At 42.8% G+C, this 12,500-nt stretch overlaps 1 protein-coding gene and 1 long non-coding RNA gene across 3 annotated transcripts in view; one reads left to right on the top strand and one right to left on the bottom strand.

Moving 5' to 3' along the window:
• Positions 1–12,500, bottom strand: part of LOC123505141 (small conductance calcium-activated potassium channel protein-like) — a 746,606-nt gene that overhangs the window by 675,772 nt on the left and 58,334 nt on the right.
• LOC123505144 overlaps positions 1–12,500 on the top strand; it is a 152,022-nt gene that overhangs the window by 125,854 nt on the left and 13,668 nt on the right. For both annotated transcript variants that reach the window (XR_006675073.1, XR_006675072.1), the window contains exon 2: positions 4,126–4,209. This is a non-coding gene — a long non-coding RNA (uncharacterized LOC123505144). The remainder of the gene's footprint in view (positions 1–4,125; positions 4,210–12,500) is intronic.

Raw genomic sequence — 12,500 nt, 5'->3', positions numbered from 1 at the left:
TGTGTGTGTGTGTGTGTGTGTGTGTGTGTGTGTGTGTGTGTGTGTGTGTGTGTTATAGCCAGTCGTGTTGCTGAATGGAACGGAAATGTGCGAGAAGCAAAAGACCGATAGACTTTCTCCCTCCCCAGTCCTCTGCCATGCCAAATGTCAGCCCCTGCAAGACCGTGATTTGTATGGTTCCTCGCCCACTAAATTTTGCTCCGGTCACACTTTTCTCACTTTCTTCAGTTCCGCAACCCTCTTATCCCCTACCTCTCACATTACCTCATTCCTCTCTGCTCCTTCCTATCACACAATCATTTACTAGTGCCTTTCTACTTCTACCTATCATTCATCTATCTACACGTCCTACTAACTACCAATATCTCTCAGACTGTGCTTTTCACCTATCTGTTTTAGTGCTCAGTCTCAAGCATCGTCCGCCATGGTATCCTCTGCGAGAACGAGGGAATTTCTTTACCTTCGCAGAGATAAACGAGCAAAAAAAATACGGTGACAAGCGAACCTCTTTTCTTCGACTCCGCCAGACGAGGTGTCTTGTTCGGCTGCTGCTTCGGTGATGTAGAACTGCGCGAGATTGGAAAATTTGTTGCTCCATGAAGAAACGTTGGACACTTGAATCTTGGAGCGAAGTTTATCAGGTTTGGTAAGTGATATTCTAATTCCTTTAGTTTCAAGATGGTAATGGAATGCAAAACACATATGATAAGTGGCCGGAGTAAGACGAATGACGCGCACGCACGCACGCACGCACGCACGCACGCACGCACACACACACACACACACACACACACACACACACACACACACACACACACACACACACACACACACACACACACACACGAGCTCTATATAAATGAGTCTGTCACTTTATTAATGTTTCTGATTGGTGGCACGTCTGACAAGAATTTTTTACTTCACCGATCTAGTGTAGATATGTTTACTAGTATCTACTTACTGAAGGGAAGTGTGTAAAGAGTCTGCTGCCGCTCTAGTAAGCTCAGCAAATACAGGATTGAGTATCAAGTCAGCGCTAAGCCTCAAGGGCAACTTTCTGCTGCCAGAGAAAATAAGTGTAAAATACAGCCGCTAAGGTGAAGTTTGATACTAATCAGCAGGCAGATATCCAGAAACTTTTCCCGAGCAACAGATAAATATTTATGCTGGTTACCATGGTAACTTGAGAGAATTATTCGCGTTGCCATGGTCACCGTATGACAGAAGCAACGGCTAATGTAGATGAGCCTTCACAGTAGAAGGATGAAGATGAAGGAGGCGTGTGCAAGTGATGTGATTCTAATCGTAAAAATTATAATGGCAAGCTTCTTTGTTCTTATTGCAGAGATCACACAGATAGCACTGTACAGAAATGGAAAAAAAATGTAAAGAATGTAACAAAAAGATAAAGTCAATGAAGAAAGCTCATCATGAAGATAAACTGTAGTCTGGCAGCGCATAAATCTTGCTTCAGTTGTACCAGTAAGCAAGCGTGAGGGTCATACTAGCTTTCTCCAGAATAGTTTTTGTTAACGTTCTAAAAACAGTTGGCAATATTTCGCAGGTAATAAAAATTTACTGTTTTTTTTCTTTCTTTTTAGTCTGTGCAGCCCACCAATATGAGCTCGGGGGAAGGGGAAGTGGCGAGGAGTAAGGGACAATAACTCTTGCCCGACCACGTGGTATGCAGCGAGCCTCAGTCTTGAAGGGGCGCTGTACTGAGATGGGTTCACACTTCCTGTTTCCCGCCACGCGCACACAACTCATGCAGTTCATTCTTGTTTTTGCTACTTAACTTCTCCCGTGCACCATCATCCTTCAACAGCAGCGAAGAGACACTCAAACCATCATGTAATCAGGGATGAATCTGAGACATCAGTTCGCATGTTGTCTTATAGAAAACAAGGAAGTCATGTGTTAGATACCTCTATTAAATTTCAGCATCCCAAGAAAATATGTGAATGTATGTAGGTTCATTAGCTTTTTACAATCTGTCATTCCTCTTATGTTTTCTTTTAAGTACTTCCTCATTAATTATATCAAATTGCTAACAATCTCTGCTCTTGATGGCCGCTTCCTGTAGATGACCGTTTTACACTGCATTCCGACTGCTTTCAAAGAGATGTTACTAAAATGAACCTGTTAAGTTTATTTTTTCGCCTTTGTAGCGAGATATTAACAAAATTGCTACTTTAAGAAGAAACACTCGTGAGAACCTGGCATATCCTCTCTGTAGTTGTTTTTTTTTTTTTCTTTTTAATAGTCGCGATAAGAGAGCAAAGCGTTTCAGAATATGCCCGGAAGTTGCACCACCGACAAAACCTCTCGTAAGTCTTGTGTCGGGCGTCCCACCAACAAATAGCCGTTGGTCTCTAAATATCCGCAGCTGGCGATGTGACGCTGCCTTGGCTCGCTCTCCCACCTGACCGCCTCCCTTCTCCTCCTACATCTTTACCACCCACAGGCATACTCTCCTAATCTAGTCTTCACCCCAACTGTCACCACCCATCATTTCAACACCATCCTCACCACCACTGGCGTCATCGTTCGTGTTATAATTACAACCAGAACGAGAACTATAAAGAAGCGCCCTACCTAATCAACGCCAGTTCCCTTCCCCTCCTTCCTCCTCCTCCCGCGGAAGACATGAGTGAAGCCAAAGAGTTTATATTTAAGCTCGTCATCGATTACTCACAGTTTGGCAGCCGCTACGCAACAAAAACCTTATCTAAGTGGTGGTCGCCCGCGCCCCTCACCCACACCCACCCACCCACTCGCATACCCGCCCATCCATCCATCCACCCACTCAGCAGCTCACTTCACTCCCCTTACCTACTTCAGCGTCTGTCTCGTGTCATTCACCTGTTCTCTTTTCTCTCCATATTTTCCCCCATTTCTTATAGCAGTCAATGAATTTTTTTTTATTTCATGGATTTTACTGTAGAAGAGAAACGTATCTTTCGAAACTGCTCGTGTGATCGTTTTCTACCTTCTTTTTCTTTTAGTGTGTCGCTTTTCTTTACAGTTATGTTTTTGTTTACAGTCTGTGCTTTTCTAAGACTTTTTCTTCGTCAGTGTTTTTCACTACCACCAAACAGCGTCTTGTTGGGTCGCTCTATCACTTCACAGGCTCCCCAAACACATCCTAGCAACCAATAATAAAGCACTCCTGTGAAAAGAGTCTGCCTCTCTGCACCGATACTTTCCCTTACGGTGGGTCTTCTATATTGAGCCGCCTGCCCTCTCATAACAGTGATGTCCTTCGCGCTAGGTAATCTTCTATCGTGACTATTTCTGCTCCCAGGACTGTTGTTCATATGGACTTTCCTTTTACTTCCTAAAAGACACATGTAGATAGTGAAACACGATTTTTTTTTTTTTTTTTTTTTTTTTTTTCATTTTTTTAGTATTGCTTCCACGTCCAGTCTAATTGGTGCAAGTTTTATTCCTTGCCTGTGATTTTTTTCCCATCCCCGAAAAAAAAATGACAAAAAGAAATAAGTGTTTTATGTGACCTTTTTCTTGTCTTGAGGACAACATAATTCTCCAATTTATAAAAGTTGATTCCACAGCCGTTGTATTATCTTTATTTTGAAAACTTTTTTTATATCTGTCACGGAATGTTGATTTATAAGCTCATTAAAGCGTCAGGGAAGGTCAGCAGTAAGCAGACGATTACTGAATTCTGTATGATAATCCTTCTGTCTTTAACTGTTCGTATTCATGACGGTGACTGAAAGGATGAGGATCTGATGTGGTAATCCTGGTATTCAAGTTCTAATTTTGCCATAGAGAGGACTTTCTTTACCTAAGATATCGCTAAATGGACCAAGAATATTCACAAGCTTCCAAACAGCCATACCTTCGAGGGCGCTTAAATCAGGGAACTCTGGGAAACATTAACCTGTGCAGAAGTGTCAGTCTAGAAACCTTGCCTGCGCTGCCGCGTCTAGAGACCGATCACCTAAATCCCCAAGAAGTAGAAGAGGACGACCTTCTAAGTCCTATACAATAAAAGAGATGCAGCAGATTTGGCTACAGGGATATTGACCAGCACCATAAAAGTAGTGGCCGGTAGTCTTCTCTATTTATCGTGTCCTCAGCTTTTATTATCTTTTATTGCAGACCTTATGAGGAGAAGAATACAGCGTCACAATAAGGGCATGGCGTCAGCAGTTTGAACCGGATTTAGTTCAGAATGGCATATTGGTGAGTACAAGAATGAAGTGCTGTAGTATAGTGGTACTATTATGCTACATTCTATTCCTTTTTTCTTTCGAAGCAGTGTTTCCAAGGTTTCCACGAGCCGTGCATACTTTAATGTCTGGGAAATGGTAAGTTAACGTTTATGTAAAAATACGAGAGCGTTAATAAAGAGTAACATGGAATTTGCAGACTATTAGGATATATGGCTGAAATGTGTTATGTTTGGATCAGAGAGAGAGAGAGAGAGAGAGAGAGAGAGAGGGGGGGAGGGAGGAGATCGACACTCAGATAGATGATTTATTTTAGCAATAATATTATATCTTTCAAGTATTTCTAGTTTGGTTGAAATATAAATGACGATGGTATCAAAATAAGAGGTGGTGTGTTTTCTGTTGTGCTGCGCCTAAAGCTTCGTCAGATGGTGCTTTACTCTTCTCTTCTCTTCTCCTGTAACAGTGACACAAATCACTCACTATATAGATAGATGTTTCATTAATCACTGAATTGTACAGTATCATGAATTCTCCATTTTAAAAGAACAGGCAGCTTCATTCACAGTCCAAAATAGTTACAAATATATGAAAATAGTATAAAATGAGAAAGAATTGCAGAAATGAGACACTAAAACCAGCATGACAATCTATATACATAGAGAAAATAATGCAGTACGTCCAAACTAGTCTATGGGGATTACTCGCGTCCTCCTCTTGAGTGACATAATGTTGCAGCCACACGTTACAAAAGTCATTCATTTAACGAATCTGCTAGTTAAGCGTTCCAGCGTTAACATTCCATGGGAGCCGATCACCACCGTCGCGTCCCCGGAGTTAATGCGGATTTTTATACACGACTTTGTTCTTAGAGGAATTTGTGGTATTTATTGCTGCCCGCCAGATTCTTTGATTGAACGAGGACAGCCACCAGTACGCAGCGATGCAAGGGATTTCTTTTCATTTTGTGCCTAATAAGTTACTTTTGTAGTTCACATCAACCATTCTGAACCAACACACACACGCACACGCACACGCACACGCACACACACACACACAGACGAGCTTACCAGAGATGTGGTAATTTTTTTAGGGCATAAACTCCTCAAAGTTGTTATTAGGAATGCGAGGAATTTCCGACTTCTCCGCAACTCATGACGACATATGACGGTAAAGCAAAAGCGATGTCAGTAACGCAAACACGACACTACTCACGCACGCTGCATGTTGAGAAATGTCATTCCCTCGCTGAAAACTCATTGATTTGTTACGCTAATTATTTTGATGTGTGTGGGTGGGAGGAAGGAGGATGCTCAAGTCAAGACACTTTTCAGCATCATGTTTGTGTTTCCTTACATAATATGGCTATTCTTGTTCATTACCTCGCGCATAACTTTCAGCTCTTCCCCATTCATTTCCAGTATATGAAACTCTGCTCTGACTATGCTAATCGTTTGCCATTACCTGCCCTTTCCCATCCATTAGGCTCGCGGCTCCTCCCATCAGTCGCCAGCTTGACTCATTTCCTCCCCCATCATCCGTGCAACTCCCTCACCCTTCCTGCAAGCCCAATATCCCTCACCTTGCACCTGTACCCTTCTTATCCCAGCAGTCTCCACCACTCATCTCCCGAATTACACACTATTTTTTTTTTCATATGTGATTTCCTTGTTAGTCACACGCATTTCTTCCCTCCTTCCCCCGATCGAAGTCACTGCCAAGTAGCCCAGATCGTCGTTAGTGTCATGTTTGAGATGACAGGTGACAGGGCTAGTCGCAGCGAGGCAATTTCATTTCCTGTGCTGCCATAAATCTTCATCAGTTATTCTTTGCCTCACCTCCTGGCCGACATCTCACTGACCCCGTGACCTCAAACCAATAGCATGACTCTTATTAGGCACTGTTGTTGTTACTGTTGCTTTCTCTCCTTAATCAATAGCTGCAAATCATTATAAGCATCTACACTTTGACCTTTTAACCTTTGCCTCTAGAGACGTCATGTTGTCCTGAGTTTCTGATGCTCACCCAGTAGTCATTACGCCACGTCGCCTTGGTAACTCTCCCTGGTGACTCCCTCCGTACCTCTCACCAATTCATAGTTCTCCATCACGTTAGGATATTTGTGTTCTCTCCGATACACATGTCTCCTGCTAAGTGGACTGCCTCACTTACCTGCCGTGCCTCTCTTCCTTCACCTATTGCGTGACAGTGTTCCGTGACTCCCCTTACGTGTCTTAGTGCCGTGACCTACTACATGCCACTCCACTGTGACCTCCTCCTGTCTGTATCTGGACCGCCTCGTCATAAAAGATGCGCGCATAATTTAATCTTTCTTTCAGAGCTTTACTTGGATCGAGAAAAGTTTGAAGGTTGAAGGGTGAAGAACCGCCAGCAGTCACAAGAGAGTAGAAGAGAGAGAGAGAGAGAGAGAGAGAGAGAGAGAGAGAGAGAGAGAGAGAGAGAGAGAGAGAGAGAGAGAGAGAGAGAGAGAGAGAGAGAGAGAGAGACGGAGACGGAGACGGAGACGGAGATTAAGATTCTGGAGGAGGATAGACATTGTTATTTATAATGCTATTCCTTCTTTAGGTGAGATTTAAACGAAGCAGCGAGACTCCGTTCAATATAAAAGCCTGGGATGCTTATCATTATTAGCTATGTTGTATTATTCCTTCTTATCACTAACTTTATGTCAGTACGAGTTTATTGTGGTTAGTCTTCCATTTTATTTTAATTGACAGAAGTACAGATACACCACCACCACCACCACCACCACCACGACCATCATCATCACCATCAACAATAATAGCAGCAACAATACTCACAAGTGATGATGCTTCCCACACTGCCTCGACAGCACCTTCAACTCTAAATTAATAAAACATGTCTTGGGAATAATGGTGTCATGTTTTTTTTCTAATACTTAATAACATTCCCCTTTTCTTACCCTTCTCTCCCTCCTATCCAATTTCGTCCACCACCACAACACTTCCTCCTCCTCCTCCTCCTCCTCTTTCTCCTCCTCCTCCTCTTCTTCCTCATTATCGATCCCCGTCGTCATTATTGCCGTCTCTGCCTGAGCCCTGAAGGAGGCGCCGCACCTGTACGAGTATTTGCTGAGGTGTGCCAAATATTAATCATGTTCCTCCCCCCTCATCGTCACCTCAGCACCCCACCGATCCTTTGTTCCTACACCGCGTGCCGCCCTTACTCTCTTCTCCCCTACCACCACCACCACCACTGCCACCACCACTACCTCCACCTCCTCAATTATCCTCCTCCACCTTCACCTCCTCCTCCTCCTCCTCCTCCTCCTCTTCTTCCTTCTTCTCCCCCTCTTGCACCACCACCGCCACCATTATTACTACCTCCTTTTCTTCATTCTGCTCCATTTTCGGCTCTTTTTTCTTTTCCTTCGCTTTTTCCTCCTCTTCCTGCTCTTCCTCCTCCTGCTTCTCCTTCTTCTCCTCCTTCTTCTCCTCCTTCTCCTTCTCCTCCTCTCCTTCTCCTCCTTCTCCTTCTTCTCCTCCTCCTCCTCCTCCTCCTCCTCCTCCTCCTCCTCCTCCTCCTCCTCCTCCTCCTCCTCCTCCTCCTCCTCCTCCTCCTCCTCCTCCTCCTCCTCCTCCTCCTCCTCCTCCTCCTCCTCCTCTTCCACCTCCTCCTCCTCCTCCTCCTCCTCCTCCTCCTCACCGTTACCGTCACCTCAATTACTGCTTCCTCCTCCACTACCTCTTACGCCTCCTCCTCCTTCTTCCCTCCTCTTCCCCACTCCTCCTGCTCCTCCTCCTCATTTACTGCATGTAAGTGAAAACTCCCTCACCTGTGTAATAAGAAAATAAATGGACAAGTTTTTATATTAAGAATTGTCGAGTAAATATCCGTTTTGAATTTGCATTATTGTGTGTGTGTGTGTGTGTGTGTGTGTGTGTGTGTGTGTGTGTGTGTGTGTGTGTACGTGTGCGTGTGTGTGTGTGTGTGTTAATTTACTAGTCATTTCTTTGATTTTATATTGGTATTTGCCTTAGATATACTTCATTTTTACTTAATTGGTTTTCTTTTCAACTTACGTTACAAAAAATTCGAATAAGATTAATGTTGTTTTTATTTACCTTATTATTGACTACAACAACAATAATAAAAACTCTCTCTCTCTCTCTCTCTCTCTCTCTCTCTCTCTCTCTCTCTCTCTCTCTCTCTCTCTCTCTCTCTCTCTCTCTCTCTCTCTCTCTCTCTCTCTCTCTCTCTCTCTCTCTCTCTCTCTCTCTCTCTCTCTCTCTCTCTCTCTCTCTCTCTCTCTCATCTCTCTCCATCTTGTCATCCTCTCACTTTCCCGGTGCTGACCTTTCTTTCACTTCCCTATCTAACCTTTTCCTTCCTCTGCCTTGCCCCATAATGCTGCTGGCTCCTATCCAACATCCCTCACCGCTCCCTTTACCACCATTACTCTCTTCGTCCCATCACTCCTTCCCTCCCTGACTCCCATTTTGGCTTCTCTCGTCTTCCTGCTGTTTCTTCTTATCTCGGTGACTTATTGAAACTTTAGTGACCGTCTGTATAAATCATTGTGCTATGCTTATAACAGGTGTTGTTTGTGTGTGTGTGTGTGTGTGTCAACCTTTTGCAATCTTTAAGGTCATTTATATTTAGAAAGAACACTTGAATGATTAAGTTCATTGGAAGCTTCATTATACATCATTGATCTTGGTCTTCTATCTTTATCATCATTCCTTCCTCCTCGATGGGCCAAGTGTTGTGTCAGGATTTGATTACCTACAGACAGTGAGTAGTGGCTGTCTCACTCTTCGCTTCCTCTTTGTATTCTCTATCTGTTCGTGGTTAACAGGTTTTCTATTATTAAGCTCAATGAAACTTCTTTTAACATCCTTTCTTTGTCGCAGCAATAGTAACAAATGTAGTAGTAGTAATAGTAGTAGTAGTGGTGGTGGTGGTAGTGGTAGTGATAGTAGTAGTAATACTAGTAGTAGTAGTAGTTGTGATGGTGGTGGTGGTGGTTGTGGTGGTTATGGTGTAGTAGTAGTAGTAGTACAGTAGTAGTAGTAGTAGTAGTAGTAGCAATAATAATAGTTGTTGTTGTTGTTGTTATTGTAGTAGTAGTAGTAGTAGTTGTTGTTGTAGTTGTAGAAGTAGTAGTAGTAGCAGTAATAGTAAGAATAACAACAATGATAATAAAAATGATAATGGTGATAATAATGGCGCCATTTCTGCACCTGGTCTTCACTCCTTCCCTTTTCACTTACTCAGGTGGACCCAGACACAAAGAGACGCTATAATAAGGCGCATTAATACTCCTTAACATTGCTAACAACTTGATTTCCATTCTCTCTCTCTCTCTCTCTCTCTCTCTCTCTCTCTCTCTCTCTCTCTCTCTCTCTCTCTCTCTCTCTCTCTCTCTCTCTCTCTCTCTCTCTCTCTCTCTCTCTCGCGTTATGTATATTTTCATACCAACAATATTAACACCTGAAGCTATTGTTTGTTATTATGTTTGTTCTGTTGTTGTTTTTTGTCTGTGCTTTCATTCATTTCCTGATATTTTTTTTTAATCGTATACGGAATGTGGACTTAGTTGTGTTGACTGTTGGTTGTGTGTGTGTATATGTGTGTCTGCGTGTGTGTGTGTGTGTGCGTGTGCGTTTTCCTTCTCGCTGAATTCAATTAGTAACTAGACATTAATCATTCCCTCGCTTTATGACAGAAAAAAAGCATTGACGATAGGGGGGAGAAAAAACTGTTAGCATCCTTTGATCGAAATAAACTCAGCCTGAATACAAAGCACGAATCTTGAAATTGCCTGGTCACGCGGCGAACGTTTGTGTTTACATTTAATTACGGACGCGCTGATAGGCGGAGCGGTGCCTGTAAATATCGACCTTCCTGCCTTGATGCTCCAAACCACCGTGCCTCTTCCGCTTCCTAGTGCTCTTTCGGTTCACACTTCCCTCTATTTATTATGCTCCCTCTGGCCTGTCCATATACTCTTCACTATGCTCCTCGCTTCCCCTGGTTTACTCTTTCTCTTTGCTCTGTTCTACCTTCTATTAGAGTAAGTTATAGTGAGTTCGAATTGTTATGACTTGAAATCTGAGGTGAGGAAGAAAAAAAAATGCTAGTTCATATATTCGATTCTCAAATCAGTGGAATAAACGGGTTAAGAATGTAATAAGACCACATTCATTAAATAATTTCAAAGGAAGGTTGAGGAAATGTTTGGGTGATAATGATAAAATAATTGTTAAGTGTTTTGGGGTTCTTTTGTACTATATGCCAGCTGAGCCTTTTCAAGCCTTCTATTCATACGTGCTGTTAAATTTCTCCCTTCACTTAATCTACACCCAGTGGCCTGCCTACCTTTACACTTAACACAAAGCCTCAAACTTCTTTTTCTGACTGCTTTCCTGCGATATCCTTTCCCACTGTGCTTCTATCCCGCGCGCACCTCTAGTTTAATTCATGTTTCGAAGTGTACAGTTCATTTCGCATATTCCCTTCTCACCTCATTTGTCTTATTCATCCCTACATTTTTTTTCATATCATCTATACGCTTTTTTCCACCTGTCTCGCTCTTGTCAACTATGTGTCTCCTTTTTTCTTGTTTGTCACCTATATATATATATATATATATATATATATATATATATATATATATATATATATATATATATATATATATATATATATATATATATATATATATATATATACAGATTTCTCTTTCTGTCTCTATACTGTATCGTCACTTCGCTCCTCTTCCTCCACACGTTATCTCTCTCTCTCTCTCTCTCTCTCTCTCTCTCTCTCTCTCTCTCTCTCTCTCTCTCTCTCTCTCTCTCTCTCTCTCTCTCTCTCTCTCTCTCTCTCTCTCTCTCTCTCTCTCTCTCTCTCTCTCTCTCTCTCTCTCTCTCTCTCTCTCTCTCTCTCTCTCTCTCTCTCTCTCTCTCTCTCTCTCTCTCTCTCTCTCTCTCTCTCTCTCTCTCTCTCTCTCTCTCTCTCTCTCTCTCTCTCTCTCTCTCTCTCTCTCTCTCTCTCTCTCTCTCTCTCTCTCTCTCTCTCTCTCTCTCCTGGCAGGTAGATGAGATAACGTTAACCAAACAAGAACTTCAATCCTCCCCTCAGTCTAATGCAATGAGTGTTGCTGGCGCCTGTGAAGTCTGAAACAAAACCAAACTAAAAGGAAGTCGAACGAATGAAGCACGATATTCCCTTTAGACTCCTGTAGTGTGGTATTAATGACGAATTTTTATGCGCAAAGATGATTGGTCAAGAGTTTAAGAAAATAATGTTTAAAAAGGCTGAAAAGAAAACTAAATCTCGAAACTGTTAGAAAGGTCGGGTAGAAAAGATATCCAGTTTAGTTCCGGAGGTGTCTTGATACTCCTCTCTTGAAACGGGCGAAGTTATAGGAGAAAAACAAAATCAGGCAGAGTATTCTAGAGTTCATCCGTTTATTTGGAGGATGAGGACAGTGAAGTGCAGTGTGAGGCAATAAAGGAAGATTTGGCGTGACGGAAACCATTCGTCCCGTAGCGTATAAACAGTGACGTATGAATTATTCAACCAACACAGTAAAAAAGAAAGTGTGTTTATTCAGTCTCTTCTGAAACAGCAAACCATCGGCACAGCGAGAAGGAAGCGAACCAAGTCAGTGAATGTTAAATGACCCACGGGAAAGTGAAGAGAGAAGAAAGCAACATAATGGAAGGAGGCGATGTACGACTATACTATATTGTTCCACCATTCAAAAAGAATATTGATGGGTGTTAGGAACGCTCTCCCGGCCAGACATCTCCCGCCGCCCGCCTCAAGACCATACTCTGGAACACTTCTGCCCGGAAATTCCACTACATTCAAGGGGCTCTAGTTAAAGTGACACGTATTTTTATGAGTGTCTTTATGGTTTCAGTGAAAGATATGTACATTACTAATAAGGAAACGCTTGAAAAAACCGGGTTATCATTTTTGTGGCTTTTGAAAATAGTCGTGGTGAGTTAGTGCTGCGCGACGCCACAAACGCCGCCAGCTCCTGCAGCTCCCGCCCAGGAAGTAATATACCTCCCCCTCGCCCCGGTGCTGAATTACGGAAACTCACCCTTCGTCAGGAGCCAGACTTCGAAAACGTGTTAATAATTCTACTCATGCAACTCTGAAAATGTCATGGATGAATCTTGCAATCCAGGTTCCCCCTCTGCTGCTGTTCCCGCCACCGCGGCTGTTGCATCCACCACCATCACCACTAAACCTATCACCATCGCTACCATTTCTATCCACACCACTCCCATCACCACCACCATC

Source organism: Portunus trituberculatus, chromosome 17 (genome assembly GCF_017591435.1).
Source record: "Portunus trituberculatus isolate SZX2019 chromosome 17, ASM1759143v1, whole genome shotgun sequence".
NCBI lineage: Eukaryota > Metazoa > Arthropoda > Malacostraca > Decapoda > Portunidae > Portunus > Portunus trituberculatus.
Note: the sequence above shows the minus strand (reverse complement) of the source record. Positions and strands in the feature narration are given on the sequence as shown.